The sequence below is a fragment of the Notothenia rossii genome, assembly GCF_949606895.1.
Source record: "Notothenia rossii genome assembly, chromosome: 2".
In the NCBI taxonomy this organism is placed as follows: domain Eukaryota; kingdom Metazoa; phylum Chordata; class Actinopteri; order Perciformes; family Nototheniidae; genus Notothenia; species Notothenia rossii.
In genome coordinates, this window is record NC_136904.1 from 8,875,809 (window position 1) to 8,894,747 (window position 18,939).

Consider the following 18,939-nt stretch of genomic DNA (forward strand, 5'->3'; position numbering starts at 1 on the left):
AGGAAGCACGGGATTGCTCTGAGTCCTGTCCCATAAGGCAGGAAATGGCAGGGGGAGATCTGCTCATCACAACGTTTCAACTGGTGGATCATTTATTTACCAGGCCATGACAAATGTGCCTGATTTACACAGGCTACAAAGTCACCAGGTAACCCCCCCCCCCCCCTCCTCGTAATGCCAAGGTAATAGTTTCTGAGCAACAGCATTACAGAAGGTTAAATGAAGAACAGATGTTAAGTATAAAATACAACATGATCAAAGCTAAGGCACTCAAGACAGATGCACCAGCAAATGATGATGAACGACTCTCTGTAGAATTGTAAGCGGCACACCAATGTAGCGGATCTCTAAGGTTGGAGTTGAGCAGGGGGTGTGGGGGACACCAGGGAGCAAACCAGTGTCCAAACTCATCGGGATGATCCTCTGCAGAAGGCCCGCACGATTAAGTTCCTACAGCGGGAATCACAGTTCGGACAATGTGTAATTGATTTCCCCAAAGGCTCAGAGAGCACACTTAGTGATCCCTGGGACAGCCGCGCCTGTGAAAGTTTGCTTTTCTCCCAGGCTTGCGGCCACAACTGCATGACATCACCACCTAGCACACATTTTTACTTTTATCTCTGAAAGATATATTATCCATGTGCTGGGCTCTACTGGTGGAGATCAAAGGCAACACTCTGTTCAGGCACCATATTAAAGTGAAACATGATTTTGCTACAGAAAAATAATCTGTTTATTTCAAGATAGATTCTGTTACATACCTGGCTTGCACAGGCGTACACAGTTGAAGTTGGCTCGGCTGCTTTTCCCAATAAAAACCACTGTTGTTATCCGTTCCAGGTGATACACTGAAGAGAGGAAGACAAAATATGTTTCTTATTCAAATTGACTTTTAGAAATAATATTAACATTCAAAATCATCCTAATTTACAAGGAGACTTTTTATTCAATTTCAATAATCTTATCCAAACTCTACAGTACATGCACAAGCAAGTGTACTTGTATCAGAAGCACATGCACACACAAAAACCTTTGTCATCACACACACATACACAATTGCCCGACATTCACATCCTCTTTAATCTCTTGACGCTCTGTCCAGGATGATCAGTGGCTGGTGTGAGGCGTCACGCTCAGAGGGAAACCAGACAGAGGGAAACATGTTTGTGCACTCCTAAATGAAGTGTGACCATGGTGCACCTCTGAAGCAGGGGCAGGGCTGGGGGCCATTATGGGGCCTGACAACAGGGGGGCGCTGTGATAATTTGATGTGAACTGGCTTGATAAATCACTGTGTTGTTACCTTGGCTTTAGTATCTGTTTATGTCTCTACAAATTGAAACCCCACTGGCACAGGGCTGAGGTAGAGCCACGCTCTGGCCCCCAACGATTAGTTCAAGGTGGGGAGAGTTTAGAAGGCTGGCCCCTATTGGCCATCTCCCTCTTGCTGTTTTGTCTCTCCCTGCTGAGGGAGAGAGCCATGGACATGTGTAAGCAATAAAGCCAAAGGTCTGCCTTCCACCGCAGCCTGAGTGAAAGGAATGCAGAACCAAACTATAAAATAATAATGGGCACCGGGGCAGGGAAGAGGCAAGGGAGGGCAGAGGGCGGTGGAGAGGGGGGCATCAGAGACACACATCTGTAAAGGGAGGAGATGATGGTTGTGGATTGGGGGGGGGGGGCAGCAGGAGGGTGTTGAGGTGGGGTGGGGTCCTGAAGCAGAGCCCTCATCTGACCCCTGGACGTGCTGTTAAAGGCACAGCGTAGCAAGCAGCCCAGGCTGGCACCACATCAAAAGGCTGACAGATGAAGGCCAAAGGTCAGGTTGACCTGGGCGCTAAGCTGCTGCTAAGCCTTTTAAAGCCAGAGGAGAGGTGCAGTAACAGGGAGGGAGCAGCAGAGAGAAGGGGGAGATACTGAGAAGGAAGGAAGGAAGGGAGTAAGTGATACTAAGAGCAAGAAATATCATTCACAATTCTACCCTCCTTTGTGTTAATCAAAGCAATGATAAAAAAAATTCCATTCATGTAGACGGTAAATACAGATGCACAGAAGTCAGAAGAGATAACATTAAGTACCTGATGTGGAATAATCGCGCAAGGGGCATACTTCCTCTAAAGCTAATAAACCAACATCCCCGAAGCCTGTTTAAAACAGGTTTTCATAATCACCGAAAATAAACTACAATCAGGACAATGAGACAGACAGATGGAGTCCTGAGGCATTTATCTGCTTTAAACATTTTCCTTAGAAGCCACCAACTTATCATGAGCTTGTCAACACAGTGACACCATTCTTTCAAATGAAAAGCTAATGCGCTGATCTGAGCACGCAGCGCCAGTATCTGTTCATGAAATCTGAGGGCTGATCAAAAGGTTCGCTACATCCAGTTCAGTGTATACCTCGGCAAATAAGTGGAAATCATCACAAGTACGCACATAACAAGGATACAAACATAGTGGAGCTGTTTCCAACCAGAGGAGCTATGACAAAGCAAAGCAAATAACACCATGAGGGGGGAAACGGCAGACAGGGATTGAAGGGGAGATCAAATAGAGGGAGAAAAAAAACAACAAGAGAAGAAGAAAAACTTTGAAAAAGCCCAACTGATCTGCTAAAAGGAAGTGGACATATTCCACAATGCAACAGGACAGGAAATGCCTACTGTGAGGATAGGGCTCCCCTCTGGACCCCATTAAGGGAATGCATGAAATTAATAGTGACATCATGTTGCTTGGTCAACAAACGCCGGTTGATTGATGAAGACAAACGGTCAGGGTGATGGCCAGTTGTTGGCTTTCCCTGGGAGATGCCATTTTCAGCCAGCCTCCACTTCCAGCCTGTGAAAGGGATATGGTCTGTCTAGCATGCGTTGTTCTAATGCCACTGCTGTCACTCAAACTCACTCCGGGCTTGTTTTTAACACTTGTATAAGGTGGCTTGAAATGATTTAAACTCAAGTGCTGAGAAACTAATATACAGTATTTCTCTTGAATTATATATTGCTTCTTTTGATGAGTTAAATGTATTGTATGTTGCACTGCAGGAGGAGCCTGTTCCTCAATAATATCGTTTCCAAAAGTACACTGCAGCTATTGTACATGACAATAAAAGTGTTTGGAACTTGAATCTTCAGGTGTAGTGTAGCATTCAACCGTGTAACATCATGGAAGATAATATGAGAACATATTGCATTTGATAGAAAGAAGTTGCAACAATGCAGTGCAACAGTAATAACATTTCATATTTCTACATATACAAACACTCTCATTTACCAAAATGTAAAATTAATATCAAAAGATTTTTTTTTTGTATTATCATCAATCTTTTGTTCACATAATTAATATATTCTTAACATCTGTTTCCCCAGACCTGTGCACTTTAACCTGGGTGATCTCCAGGGGTTCTTAAGCTAGGTAGGATGTATAATACTACAAGAATGTTCCGGGTCTGTCTCCTTCAATTTAGCATGGAGTGCCTCTTCAGGGAGTTACATTCAGAAGGCATCCTGACAAAAATCTCAATGAGCTCCTTTTAGCGTTTAAGTACAGCGGTTTTACTCAAAGCTTCTTACAGACATATGCACTCATCACCCTGTCCATAAGGCTGAATCAAGACACGCTGAACAGGAAGTTCATTTTTCAGTCATTACCCGGAGCTTATGACCATAGACGGGAGTTAGACTGTAGGTCGTCTCATAAATCAAACATCTGCATCACAGTGGACAACGCACCAATCTCCCCGTTGATCTTCAGTCCATCAAGCTTTTTAACTACCTCAGTGATCTCTGCAATAGACTTTGGAAAAGCTTCTCTCTAATCTTTCAGCTCTACCTCTGCTTTAGAGGTTGTGTGTAGGACTCAGGCGTTTCCTCAAATCGCTTCTTTCACTGGCCAACTATATGCCAAGTTGAGGTCCGTAGTTCTTTCTTGCCGCCTGAGTAACTCCCAGAATCATCTCTGTGAGTCATCTGATGGTTTCCCACTAAAGCAACGGGATATCATTTTGATGTCAAATTGACTTATAAAAGGAAGAATGGTATCTCTGTCAGTCCGACTCTGTGCTCCGTATGTCTGTTCTTGCACAATGCCCATTTAATAAGGGGGTGGTACAATCTCCTGGGGGAAATGCGCAAGAGTTCAGGACACATCATATTTTATGGAGAAAATGTTTTCTGTTTTTCCTTTTAATGTCCCCCTGCTACTCTTCCTAGACTCCCGGTGAATTTTTGCTGCCGGTCTCAAGACAACTGCCAGAAGAAGAAGAAGAAGAAGAAGAAGAAGAAGAAGAAGAAGAGGAAGAAGAAGAAGAAGAAGAAGAAGAAGAAGAAGAAGAAGAAGAAGAAGAAGAAGAAGAAGTGTGTTTCCTATATATATATATATATAATATGATGTTGAAGTAACGCTAACAGCTAGCTGCTGCTAACAGTAGCTGCCATTGGCTAGTTATCTATTAGCTCAGTTAGCCATGCTGCAAGGACACTGGAAGCTTGCAGCAGGAAGTGATTGGTGTTGTGTATTAGGATTTCTTTAGCCCTGAGAGCAGGATAAACTGAAAAGAGTCAAGGGAAGCGTATACAAGTTAACAGCATTTAATTACACAAATGATGCGGTGATATACAATGAAATGGGCGAGTGGAGGTGCTCTCCCCATTCAGCTGTTGCCTGTCACATGTGCGTTGGGTGAAGAAAAAGAGATCGATTCTCCCTGCCCATCACGGGTTATCAACTGTAGTCTTCTCCTATTGGCCGGCGTCGATGGGGGCGTGTCCAATGCAAACCTGCCGTTTTTCTGCTGCTAAACTATCCTTCTAATGTCTGTGGTTATTTAAACATTCCCTAATAACGCTATTTCAGCTTCAATAAATTAGTGTTAAAAAACAGTGTGTTTAGGGTACAACATCACATGTAATTTCACCTTCAATTCACGGTTTCAAAACGTTAGCCACATGCTGATGCTAACCAAAAATGAAGAATTTTTAGAATAAAAGTTTTAAGTTCAAAGTTAGTGTAAGCTTCCGGTTTTTCAGAATAAAACCGCTTTACATTAAAACCCTGCATTTAATTTAAATTACGCCATATCAACATAGATTTTAATTTCTTACATGTGCCAAAAGACACGTTGGCAGGTTTGTAAAATGTACATACTGGGATACAGGAATACACAACAGTATGCAGACTTGATAAAGATCCAAACAAAGGACAAAACGTTCTGAATGAGCAGGCACTACAACATAGAGGTGTTTAAAGCTTGGTAATAACTTAATTTGCCCAAAAGAAGGCTTTGTTAAAGAGAAAAAGACAAAGGAAACATTCTTTGTAGAGCGAGTCAGTTAGTGGCAATAACAAAATGACACATCTTTCACAAAATATGTTTTAAAAAAATGTCTTTCATTTGACTATATTTAACTGTTATTTCATTTCCCCACATTTCCCATTCCCACACTAAATACAAGCCACATTTTTGGTGTTGCATTTCACCAGACATGGAAACATCACATTTTCCTCAAGGTGATGTTGTTACTGAGTTTCAGTGATACACAACTGTTTCCATTCATCTCAAATTCTCTGCAGCTGTTGAAAGATCTTTACTTTGATTTAGTAAATATCTCTGCACATCGAGTGTAGTGAGCATCAAAGGTACGTGAACAGATATCAAAGTGTCCTCCTGGATCATCTATCCTTGGCAGAGAGATTGTACTTTCCATCTTAAGTGTGAGCAGAGTTACAATGTAGAAATGGTATGGGGCAAACCTTTTACTAAGGCTACAACCTCAAACTGAGATGGCCATTCTGGGTTTTGATTGCAAGATGTGGATAACTAAATTATAAAAAATAAAAACGACTATTTAGGAATGAATAAGGTCAAAATAACGCATTATTTGGCATGGCTTTTATACAGACTAGGTTAATGCAACCAACTTGCAATTGTTTTCTTTTGTTGTTTTTATAAAGTATTAATTTTGTATTTCATAAATACATTAAAGGCAAGTCAAAGCCTATACTTCCTAAAGCATATTGAAACCAAGAAACACAAACATTAAAAAGGTTAAAAAAGCTTGGCGCAGATTCAACAAGCAGTAAATATAGAGTGAATCCAAGGCTATCCTGTCAACGGAGGATGACGATGAGTGTTAACTTACAAATCGCGGGAGATCAGAGGTGTGACAACAATGACCTACAGAGAAAATAGGATTGAAGAGCCTGCACGTTACTAGGTGCCTTATGATAGGGAAATTGGTCGGACCAGTGTGAGCACCATGCTAAACTGTGCCACCATCTGCTTCGATACTCGGGACCAGCCCAGACCACAGGAAAGCGGCTGAAACACACAACTCAAGATGGCAGCCTGTTCGCATACACTAGCCATGAAGCTAATCCGAGTCTCAAAGATGTAGCAGTGAAATAGGTGTGACTTAGTGACACAAACATTTGAATTTTTGGGATGACGCCAGAGAAGCTGGGCCAAGCAGGATATTCTCCGTATGGTCATCCTTACTAAGACTTTGTGTGCAACTAGTTTTTTTAATATTTCAAAGAGAGCCGAAGGAAGAAGCTGGCGGCACGTTAATAACAATATAGGATGGCAAAGGAGCACACTGCTTTATGTTGATGTCCACATGCTGTTATGGAGGACATCACTCGGCCGGTCCCACAGGTATAGGATGTTCTCAGTTGTAGTTTCATGGACAAATAACAAAGATCCAACATCAGATAAAGGCATTTGGCTCCACGGAACAGAGTGGGAAGCCCAGTGCAGTACGAGAGGCTGTCCTTCACGAGAGGAACCATTCTCCACACTTGGCACTGACATAAAAGCAGTTTCTACTCTACTGAAGTCCTCACACATACATACACACAAAGACATACATGCACATAAACATACGTGCGTGCCCGTATACACACAACCCCACACATACACGCTGCAGGAAGTATGCCTGTCACGGACACACAGGGAAGGGAGGCAGCAAAAACAACTTTCTGTCGACAGGAATAAGAAAAACAACAGTTGAAAGAGGGTCTGCGTGAAGAGAGAGTGCGGGACAAAGGCATTCGCTCCGTCAGAACCCATCATTCTGCAGAGGGAAGATATGTAAGGGAGATGCAACCACATGAACGCTGTCACTGTCCTCCCAAACACAAGACAGGGGAAGGGACAGGCTGGTGGAGAGCGAACTACGAGGTGGGGAAACCTTCACTAAAAACCTTCCACATCAACAGAGACATTGGCAGGTTGCTGGAGTTTAAGTATGTCTGGGATACAGGTATACACAACAGTCTGCGGACTGGATAGAGTTGTAAACACAGGACTTAAACAAACTTTCTGAAAGAGTAGACACTATGAAAATGAGGTGTTTACAGCTTGGTAATGAGTTCATTTGCCCAAAGACACAGGGCTTTGTTAAAGAGAGACAGAGAGAAGAGAAACCTATCGGAGAGCTAGTCAGAGAGGGCCAAATTACCCTAAGGCCTCCAGGGCCACTCTCCAAAAGAAAAGATAAAAGAGCTTATTAATAGCCCTAAGATTTACATGCACTAAGTGGATGTTTATGTTGGAACGTGCTGCTTATGTGTGAACATCCAACAACTGTAAACAGTGCCATTCAGGTCCCATTTCCCTTACATCATTGATATTGTTTCAACTTGCAAAATAGGCAGCCAGAGTTCAAAAAACATCATTCGGGCATTATCTTTTAAGTGGTTCCACAGTTCAGTCGCCCCAAAGCGGTAATCAAGACGCTTCATTGTGCACTTCCTCTTCTGCCTCTTCACGTTACGCTGACTTCAGTATAAACAGCTGAGAAAGGGCAGACCGACAGAAGCACTGTTATTTTAGTACGGTGGCTTGGCCTATAGGATGTAGCATTACTAGTCCTAACAAAACTTATTTCAACCACAAGAGCACTGCATGAAGAAGTCTTAATTTAAAGAGAAAATTAAAGAAAAACTGCAAACTTAACTGTGACTCTATCTCCAAGTATTGCCATTAAATGTTAGATTATAATACTATGGGATGAATAGAAACCTATTTGATTTATTCCACCGTTGCTCAGTAAAGGCTGTGACCAGAAACATTACGCTATTGTATTAAAACACTGCACCTCGTCAACCACATGAAAGAGCCACTCAATCGGAGTGAGGTTCATAGGGAATCATACAGCGCATGTCCGTAACCTCCACTGCCTTTTATTGGACAAATATAAAATTAACAACAGTCCGGAGCTGTAATGGTGAGCCAGGCTGCTTCCAACACAAATTTCCAATTTGAGGTCAGCTGTATGGTCCTATAAAAGTTTACAGGGCTGCTTAAAGAAGAGCTGTCACTTTACAAGAAACAAACTTTTCTAATTAATCTTCACGCTAATAACCCCCGTTTTTTGTATGCGCTGCAAGTCTAATGCATGCACCTATTAAAGGTGAGGAGAAGGCAAAGCCCAAACTAATGGCTATTGACATAAATCAATAAAAAAAGCTACTGTTAAAGTTTCCTTTCTGGAGAAACTAATAGGAGGACTGTAAAATTACAATGCACACGAGGAGAAGTGACCTAGCTTTTAGCATTAAATTGACTACCCTTCCGCTCATGTTCAAATCTGTAACTTGTCAAAATGCAAAATGGGGGCAACGGGAGTGCCAACAGTAGAGCTGGCTGCAGGCTATTAAGACCATTTAAAGAGAGAAAATCATGGAGTAACACAGTCAAAAGTCGATATGACACGTGGGTGTACTGGTAGAATGTGTTGTTTCTACTTGATGCATCTGGTTATTCTAAATCCTGATTTGACTCTGGAATGAAACTTGTCACATGTAACAGATCCATTTAACATCTAGCACACGTGGACAGGGTGTGTGGAGGTGTTAATGGACTGGTTGACACAAGCATCATGTTCAGGATTCCAGGCTGGAGTGTTCTTAAAGTGTGTAAGGACACTGCAGCTTTGTTCTGCCAGGACATCAAAGGGACAACCCGAGCTATTTGAACAACGACTCCCAACTATATATAGAGGAAGTGATGGACGAAGAGAGCCGGACATGTATGAGGTCACCGTCAGAATGCAAGGAACATCCATGCCAACATCCGTCAGGTGGTGAAAGAAGCGCAAATGCTTCTTTCCCACCAGTGCAGGGTCAGTGACTGGGTTATGGGTATGGCCTCCACGAAACCACTAAGAGGACTAAGTCACCTTTAAATACTGACCTCACCTCCCCAAACAGGGCAGCTTTTACCTGCTTAAGCCCCGTCCATCTAGCAACAGGGTTGGGTCCTATAACATGTGAGACCTCTCCCAGATAAGATCACAGGGAGATTAAGATCCTCTATCAAAGATTAGGCTAAGTTTGTTTTCACTCATTTGAACCTTGGTGGGGATAGTCCCTAGGCCTGTCCCCCCCCCCCCCCAGGCCTGGGCATAATGCCATTAGTGGTGTTTTGTTGACAGCAGGCAACGGTAAATGAGGCCCCGCTTTAATCAGAGGCATGCCGGGCTGGTGTCAGAGTTCCCCCATGTCTCCCAGGTGAAAGATGAGCAGGGAGAGAGGTGTTGTCTCCACGTTAATTAAAACTGCTCCCCTTGTGCGAGGACTCGGCGCTGCTACCGCCAACCCCCCCCTAAAACCACGACTGTACTCTCGGCATAAACACTAGCCATTAGCCAGGAGAGCAAGGAGAGGGGGCAAGCAGCAAGGGGTGTAATTAATCAGACTAAGATCATGTTCTAACTACTTAAAAGCAAGAGGGGGGCATTTATCTGCAAGGCAAACAGGTCTGTTTTGGTTTACATGGCAAAAAAAGGAGGTGGATATTTTGGAGAGAGGATGACAATAAGGGAGAGTGAAATATTTCCTGCTTGTAAGGCGTATGTTATATTATATAATAATTAATACAGGTTTCATCTCATCTTCAGATTTTGGTCAACTTTCAGCTGTTAGGTTGAAATGCCTCATCCTCTACTTCCTCTTCTTCCATTTCTTTCTCATAACAGTACAGTACAGTCCATGTCAGAGGGACAGGAGACACTGTCCCAGATGCCTTGCTATTTACCCAGAAATCCCATCCTCCACAGCGGCTTCCTGTTCCCTTGAAGTGAGACATCCTTTCCTGGGGGATCAACTGCATGAACCAGACACAGAGATGCGGATGCTGCTTTAGCCTGACCATGCCCAGTTACAAAAACACCTTCACGCTGTTCATCCCAGCAGCCGGCCCTGATACCCCAGCCCCATCCCAGCCGGGAGAACCAGGCAGGAGGCCTCAGTCTGGCCTGGGCGGATGAGACAAAGAGTGTTGGCTGGAGGGTGGGTAGGCGGGATGGAGGGAGTCCCCCGCTTCCCCTCCCGTACACCTCCCGGCCTCTGATGCAAATGAGGCAGTGGGGGCAAAGAGAGAAAACAACATGAAGGGAAAACGGACACAAAGGAGAGATGGGAGGGGAGAAGGCCTCCTAAAGCAGCGCAGCTCTGAAGGCCTTTTCAAATCACGGCAGCAGTGGGTGTCAATCAAGCGGTCAGCGTTAACAATGTTATGCCAGAACAAGCAGGGCTAATGTCCTCTTTGCTCTGCCCAACCCCCATCACCAGCACCTCCCCAACTCCCCACCTTCCACAAGCCCCTTGTGACCACATGAATCTGACTAGTGACAGCTCGCCATCCTGTAATTTGCCAATTTGCACGCATGTCAAAAAGCCAGACCATAGTGAATTATGGCCACAAAGTGGGGATAGGCCGAAAGAAGAGCAAGAGATCTGCAACACAGGGGAGGATAATGGAGATGACGGGGATAACAGCAGGATAAAATACATTTGAATGAAGGCTGCTTTCACACTGTGTGTGCCTCCATCATAGCCAACACTTGACTTTGGTGGGCCTTGTTCACGTGCCTTGTGTGTGTGAGTTTGGATGATTGTTATGTATGCATCTGTTTATGTGTGTGTGAGTTAGCAAGATCATGTCTTCTTTAAGACCATTGCTGTGTCTCAATTTGGATACTTTACATTGCCATGTCCAATACTCACTTGTGCAGTGTGAGTTTTTTTTACCCATAGTAGTGTTGTCCCAAATTGCACACAGCTGCTGTACCCTCACAGAGAGACAGGTTGCTGCTAGCTAGTTAGCTAGATAGCAAGCTACAAACGTTTTTTTAGAGACTGCTCATTTAAACCAATATAATTAATGGTGGTTTAATCTCAACACCACTGTAGTGGTACATTTTAAAAATAGTGAACAAAAACATGGATAACTTTTATTTCTATCGAGCTGTGTTGACCAGAGTAACTGCAATCGCAGCTAGACGCGCCATGCCTGTTACCTAGCCAAGTGTTGATCCTTAGGCACTTTCACACGCAGTACTTTTCCCACAAAGGTTCATCAGAATTTAGTTCATGAGAACTCTTTAATTCTCATGAACTAATTACAGATCGTGTTCACACCGGAATAAGTCCCTGGGGGAGGATTAGGCAAATGAAGCCACTGACATCACTTTTTCTGCATTGGGTTTACTGTCAGGCCGCAAACAACTTTACAGCGTATACTGCCACGGAAGTCCCCGGAGTTAGGGACTGGCTTCAGTAGAAGCCTTCCGAGTAAATCGCCAGAACACCGACACCTCCTCATCTCCACCGAGCGGCTCCCATGTTTTCTTTTGTGTTGAGATAAGTTAGTCTCTCTGCGTTTCTGCGCTGGGCTAATGCTAATAATGCTAATGCGGGGATAATAAAATGGCGGCATCACAAAACTTTTTGGGAGTGTTACGGGGCGTGGTTTGCATTCAGCCCAGCCTATCAGAAATAGGAGCTTTTTTCTCCCACGAAAGTACCTGCTCTCTAGCAGGGACGGAAAAGGGGGTAAAAAGGTTCTCATTAACTGATTTTAGTTCAGGCTCTTTTTGGTGTGAACGCGACATTTCGGAACTATATCGGAGATAAAGTTGGAAAAGTACAGCGGTGTGAATGCGCCTCTTGAGTGTGAGAAGTGTCATCCAGGTACTCATAGTGCACTGAATTTCACCATACTTCCTTTTGAGACGCACCTATTCACTTAAAAAAGGACATAATATAACTAACGAATTTTGCAAATCAAGACACAGCACGTGGACCAAATTTGTTTTATGAAAACCGGTGTGAGGAGTTGAACAAATCTATCTGTGACTGCTGTGCATAAAAGTGGGAGATGAGGGTGATTATCCATGGCTGAGCCATTAATCTTCAGCATTACCAACACCTTGCTGGTGCAATCTGTGTTTCAATCCAACAGTCCATGAACACTTCACCAGTGTTTAGCTTTGGGTATAGTGAGTACTGTGCAGCACTATGACTAAAACACTAGTCAAATAAAAGCCCTCACTAACCAACAGTCTACTGCTTACACATCTCCAAGACATACCAGGGACTAGAGTCAAAGAACAACTTGATCTCGTATTTGTCCCAGTGAAGGAAATATACCTTTCATGTTCATGCGCATGTCCAAATACACCTCCAGTACATTTACACACACTTTAATACAAGAATGAACCATGAAGCCTATATAAATCTCTATCAGGACGCCAGCCAACCTCGATGCCCCTCGCTGCTGAAAACCATATAATAGTCTAAGGAAGCAGAAACACATTTTCTGGATAGTTGGCAGCAAATGTCCCATAATGTCTCTGGCTGGGTAACTTTCTTAATGTTATTTTTATTGTTGGGTCTGAAAGGTAGGGAAAAAAAGAAAGTGGCTGACAAATGCACCCTGAAAAGCCTACAATTGTGTTCTACGTCCACTAAGCAGAAAATAACACAGGGAGCAGATGAGGTGCCATGAAACCCCAGCCCACACAAACATATGCTGACAACCAAAATAAACATGCACCAAAACGGTTTTGTACTTATACACAAAAATAACAGCAAGTCAGCACTTTGAATCGTCACATTGACATGAAGTCACGTCTTACAAAGCCCCAAAAATCACAAGCTATCATTGCAACATGTCATTTGGCAATGCAGTGGCTGAGTCTGCCCTTTACACTTGTTTAGCAATGTTTTACGTCTCCAAAACAATCCTGATCGCTGATTAACACCTGACAAAGGGACACTCGTAACTGCAGGAGATTCTCAACCATCCATGAAAGTGAAAATGAGAAGCAATTCTGTTAAACACTCCACATTATGATGGCTATTTACCACACCATTGTTACTCTAAAGGGTGAACCCTTTAAATGTCTCACAAAGTAATCTCGCCTCGGGTACAGTTCACTGAATCCTCCACTGCTGGCCCTACACTCTGTCTTGCGTTACTTGCCTTCCCAAGTGTGGGATGTTAGAGGGCTGAAAGGAGGACAAAGCTGACATTGCTTGTGGCTTTTCAAAGTTGTGTCATTTACTCATGGGTAAGGACCGTCACATGGCCACTGAGCATGATTGTTCAGGGAGTAAAAGTGAAAGGGAAAGTGTTTTTGCTGAGTGTAGTTAAGAGGTCTGGTGTCTTTGGGGGCTTGAGCACTGAATGTGTTGTGAACAGCCTTTAATATTTCAATAGTGTACAGTATGTGCCGGGCAGAGCTGTGTGCTGGCTGAGGAAGAAGGAGGAGGATGACTGTCATGTACTCATTTGTGTCACAGTCAGCACCAGGTCAGCGTATAATAACTAGTGTTGTAGCAGAATCTCAGTTTAAAGAGGTGCAGTAACACTACGGATATTTCCAACTTGAGAGGGTAGGTGTTTTGATCGTCTCTTTCTTTTAAAACAAAGAGAGATGATAAGAAATGTAATTGAAGGTGGAAGTCAACCAGTGAAACCTGGAGTGAAACCTCAAGGAGCAATACAGTTTACTGGTGGCTGTGTGACAGCTCATCGTTTCAAACAACTGTTAAAAGGCACTGTGTATCTGAATAGGTGTTGATCACATCCATCAATTGTCACACTGTATTCCTTTATATGACATAGGTACCTGTTTGTTAAAAAATAAATTATAAATAATGTTTCAGTTTCCAGATTGTTACCATCTCATCTCACCTTGTTACTACATGTAGGTACATCCGTATTGGTACACCAATAGTGCACATTTGGGGCCTACATCTAAAGTGTTTTATTATTGCTTTAAATAATACAATATTGTTTGAAATTTAAAACAGAAGTCAGGAGCAGGTCAATGTACATATATAAATTGTATATTTAACTATTGAAAATAAAAATAAAAACCCCCAAAAAGGGAGCTAGTTACCCTTATCTCATGCACACCTTGACACACATAAAACAGCATTACCAACCGTAGCTTTACCCATATTTCTGCTCTCACTGCATGTCCTTACAATAAATATCTCCCTTCACCTACAACGTCAGGCTGCAGGTTGGTTTCCTTTCAGAGTAATTGATGTGAAGGTTCTGCTGAAACCAACCCTACACGCATTTCGAAAAGGTGAGTGGGAAATCGGGCTATCAGAGGTGGAACGCCGCATTCCCATCCAGCAGCTCGGATCAGCACCTCTGGTACAGTCAGGATTTGTAGCTCAAAGGCTGTCAGAAACACTCTGTATCTGCACCCCCTACCTTGACACGGCACCCCCTTTTGTTAAGATAAAGGATGCCCCTCAACAGATTTGGTGACTTGGCCTTTTGCTAGGCCGTTTCGTGTCTACGGTAAACACAGTTTAGGTTTTGGAGGCAGTGCAACGCTGCCATGCAGGGGGATAGGAAGGCAGAGTTACTGGATATATCCCAGGGAGTCGGGGTGGAGAATCAGTTTCCATTTCACCATGACCTTTCTTCAGTCCCAACGGTGGTCAGCTCCACCACTACCTCCTTCCTCCCACAACCCCACTGAGCAGCCTCCGCTCCACTGCTGTCTCTCTTTCTTTTTTTTCCGTTTGTCAACCTATCCATCTCACACTTTTTACCCAAATAGGACAGAACGCCCCCCCAGCACTCACACCCCCCACTAACAAAGAGATCAAATTCCCATAGCTCATCTATCTTCTCATCAGCTGTTTACACCGATTCGAATGTTAGCATTGCACACAGTTCAAATGCGTAACTAATATGCAACTGATGAATAGGAAGACAATTACATCTAAACAACTCCATATCAAATTAAGGACCACCAACTCCATCTAAATAAAGATGTAATTGCGGTGAATTTTCCGCCCAGGATGGGAGTCATCCCTGTCCAACACCCAAGCTATTCTTAGTGTTTGTTAGTATTGTTTTCAGTCACCAAATTCGACTTTCATTTAAAAACGCATGTGATGTCTTTCTCTCATGCCAACAATGTCAGGAAGCTGTTTGTCACCCGGCTGACCGCAAAAACTGTGGCAGACTCCGGACACACCCTTCACTCCAACTGTAACCATTTATATTTACCTTTTCCATTTACTTTTAGATACATCTGTAACACACATATCAGTGAAAGACAGATGATGGAAACAACGTTAATGGAATGAAAAGGTCAAAACCAGCTAATGTGTAATCATGGTTTAAAATAATTTATTTGAACACTTTTCCAATTCAATTAAGTCATGTTTACCTTAATGATCCAAAATACAGTTCATTCAAGCAATAACTACACAATCACAATATCATGCAACGGGCACAAAAACCAGAAATCCTAGGTAAACTTGCCCCAAAAAGTTGGACATCTATGCCACATAAGTAGCAACCTTTAAGGTATTACTAGAATACAGAGTGAGAGAAAATTAGGGTAATTCAAGTTGAAGAGTGTCCACAGCCACAGACATAAGTCATTGTCGATAGTTAAGCAAAAAAAAACACATTCAATGGGTATAAAATAAGGAAAAGTTCAAAACGAATTATTGGAGTTATTGTCAAATGCTGTATCCAAGGCCCAGAATGCACTTTGAACCCAAAACATTACTCGATAATTCAACTTTTTATTTTCTAGTTTAGTTTGTTTAAAAACTACTGATGCGATAATAGGTTATTCCTTAGCCCAGGTTGTAACATGAGCTAAGGAAGAACCCATGACATGTTCAAATGGATCGGAATCAATAGGCAATTACTTTTCACTTTCTAGATTGTGTATGTTTTTGGCATAGTTCCTAAATCTAAATATTTTAAAAGGTGACATGATGGACACAACAAATGCACTGTTCATCATCTGGTTTATATTCTGCATTCAGTCTATTGCGCGTTTCTCTGTTTAAGAATGTATAGGAGGATCAGGCAAATGAGGGGAGGGCATAACAAGTGTGGTTAATTGCAAATTCCACTGGATTTAATAAGGTTCACTCAATTTGCAAGGGGTCACTATTGCGTGAAGCAGGTGCAAATGTAAACACCTATATTAAAGGACTGTCGTGGTGGGTGGTGGATTTAAATCTGTAATGAGAGCAGACAAAGAGTGAGTGCATCATAACATGTGTATAAGACACATGTACTGATTATATTCAAAGCAAAACAGCGCCTTTAAAAGACAGCGAGCAAGGGCCAAAAATGATTACATTTCAGAAGCCGAAAATGAATACATTTGTAACACCAAACAGAGGGAAGATGAAGAGTTGTGATTGCATGTGTGGTCATTAAACTTGAACTTGAATTCATGTTCACTGAGCTGCTGCAGTAATTGGGCTCTTTGAAGACATTTACATTGCTTGTATTCTTTGATAAGCAGTCTTTTCTTTTGTACGTACAGTATTTTGATGTGGTGGTGGTATCTTTTTCCTTTCCGTTAGAAGTTTAACAACTCCCACTGGGCTAGTTCTACAAACTTTTTCTATTAATTACATTTGTTATGATGGTGCTTTTATGAATTTTAAACAGCCAGGCAATTATCTCAGTTAATTGTGAATCATCGCTTTGTGAATGTCATTATTTAATTATCTATGGACACATCGCAGGATATCAAAGGTACAGTAAAAGTGATAGGTATGAATGTAGCTTTCCACTTTCATCTAAGGGATAATATAGTTTTCGTTATAACATACTGGCAGTTGAAGTGGATTGCTAAAACATTGCCACTGGCATTGTGGTAATCGCTTTCACTCAAAGTCAAATTCATGAACATGATCACTCACGAGGACTTGTTCCGCTCTTTCCGTGTCACGGAGGACAGCTAAAGAGTCACCTGTGACATCATTCTGCAGACACGCCTGTCCAACGCTCCAGCAAAAACAAACGTTCGCTACAGAAAATAGAGAGGCAGCCTAATCGCCACAACGTTTGTGCTCCTCATACATTGATGAATGAAGCCATTGTGCAGTGATTATCACAGTTATTCATAGCCTCTGTGCTATGGGGATGGGACATTTGTTGCATTACATAGGAGCAGACACTGCTGGGCCTAGCGCATGTTTCCTTGTCACTATGTATTATGGGCTAGCCAATGACATTTATAAATACTTGGTAATCTGCACTGCTATATGCGTCACGTTATTAAATTGCCATTATTTTGGCGGCAACTGTGCCCGGCCTGTGATTAATTGAATACTATTAAGTTGAGTTGGATCATGCCTGTTTATAAATGCTGCTCTTACACTACTAATTAATCACATACAAATGACAATAAATTACTTGTTGGTTGGTGCTAAGCTTTTGCATTAGAAGGATTCTCTGTAATAGAAACACAAGAAATATGGAAACATTATTTCTTCATTATTTTTTGGTGACACGGTAATAAAGAATGATTTAAAGGGTTGGCCAATGTTGCACTGGACACATACAAATTATGGAGTGTGTGTGTGTGTGTGTGTGTGTGTGTGTGTGTGTGTGTGTGTGTGTGTGTGTGTGTGTGTGTGTGTGTGTGTGTGTGTGTGTGTGTGTGTGTGTGTGTGTGTGTAGGCTTCAGACCTGGGAGAAACAACAGACCACGCTCTGGTAAGCATCAGGCCGAGGCCTTTGGCTTTTTCTTAGTATTGGAGTGGGAAGAATAAGCTCCGAGTTGTGTTTCTACTCTACCACGTAACCTCAAACATCAACTCCAGCCTGCAGACAGTTAGCTGTTAGCGGCACTCTGCAGCAGCATCTGCTTTTAGCTACATGGAGCACAATATGGCTGTTTAAACAAATCAAAACTATTAAGATAGTAGCGAATACATTACTTTTAAATGATCTTTACTTTCTGGCATCGATAAGAATGCATAAGCCCTGACAATCTCGTACTAAGGGAGGTTAAAACTACTGCTCTGATTTATCTCTAAACATTTACATGACTAAACCAGAAAGTAAGTGCAGGTTTAGAGGACAGAGTAATGCATGTTATGCTTTGTGTACAGTATACCAGGACTTCTGGTTAGTGATCATGGGCGAGGGCATTTTCCAATAAGTCTTGGCCCATGTATCTGCACCAATTCAACAAAGGGTTTGGTGCTAGTGAAATCACAGACAAGTTAAAAAGGGTACAACAAGAGACAAGTTTGAAAATCTTAGGATGAAAGCATTACTTAAATGTCCCCTGTTATTTTGATCATCTCTTTTTTCTTAGCCTTCTCTTAGTGCACGACCTGGCCAATGTCTACAGAGTCCTGATCATCTTTAGAATGGCATCTCCACTGGCAAAGCCCGGCATGCTGCACTGAGCTCAAGGTCTTTTCACAACTCTTTAATGAGAGCACAGGATTTTATGTTTACATTCCACCCCCCTCACCACCTCCCCGTGTGCCCACTCCCAACTCTGGCACTTCGGCAATTCCCACTCCCGCCTCATGATGGCTACCGCCTTGTGATTTGCAATTAGCATCCTTCATGATGTTCTGCTTTGTTAGCTTTGCAATGCTACAACCGGAGTGGGCGCAAGCTAAGGCATGTCAACGTTAGTCGGCGTTAGGAGATATTTTGCTGGGATTTACTGTGTCGTTAACAGACTGTGGCCTCCAGGCCCGCTCTCCTCTCCTGTACATTCAAACAAACTCTAGTTATTTCAGCTTCACTGAAAGCTGACTTGGATCTGAGGAGAAAGCCTGCCACTGAACCCCGAGGGAATGGGCGACCGGTAGCCTTAAACACCTCTTCTTTCCC

The 18,939-nt window shown here is 42.7% G+C and overlaps 1 protein-coding gene and 1 long non-coding RNA gene across 6 annotated transcripts in view; one reads left to right on the forward strand and one right to left on the reverse strand.

Annotated features, from left to right (window-relative positions):
* LOC307030739 (uncharacterized protein) overlaps positions 1–18,939 on the forward strand; it is a 316,946-nt gene that overhangs the window by 158,511 nt on the left and 139,496 nt on the right. The gene's annotated exons all lie outside the window — the stretch shown is intronic.
* Positions 762–18,939, reverse strand: part of LOC307030741 — a 193,997-nt gene continuing 175,819 nt past the window's right edge. For both annotated transcript variants that reach the window (XR_013805769.1, XR_013805770.1), the window contains one exon: positions 762–848. This is a non-coding gene — a long non-coding RNA (uncharacterized lncRNA). The remainder of the gene's footprint in view (positions 849–18,939) is intronic.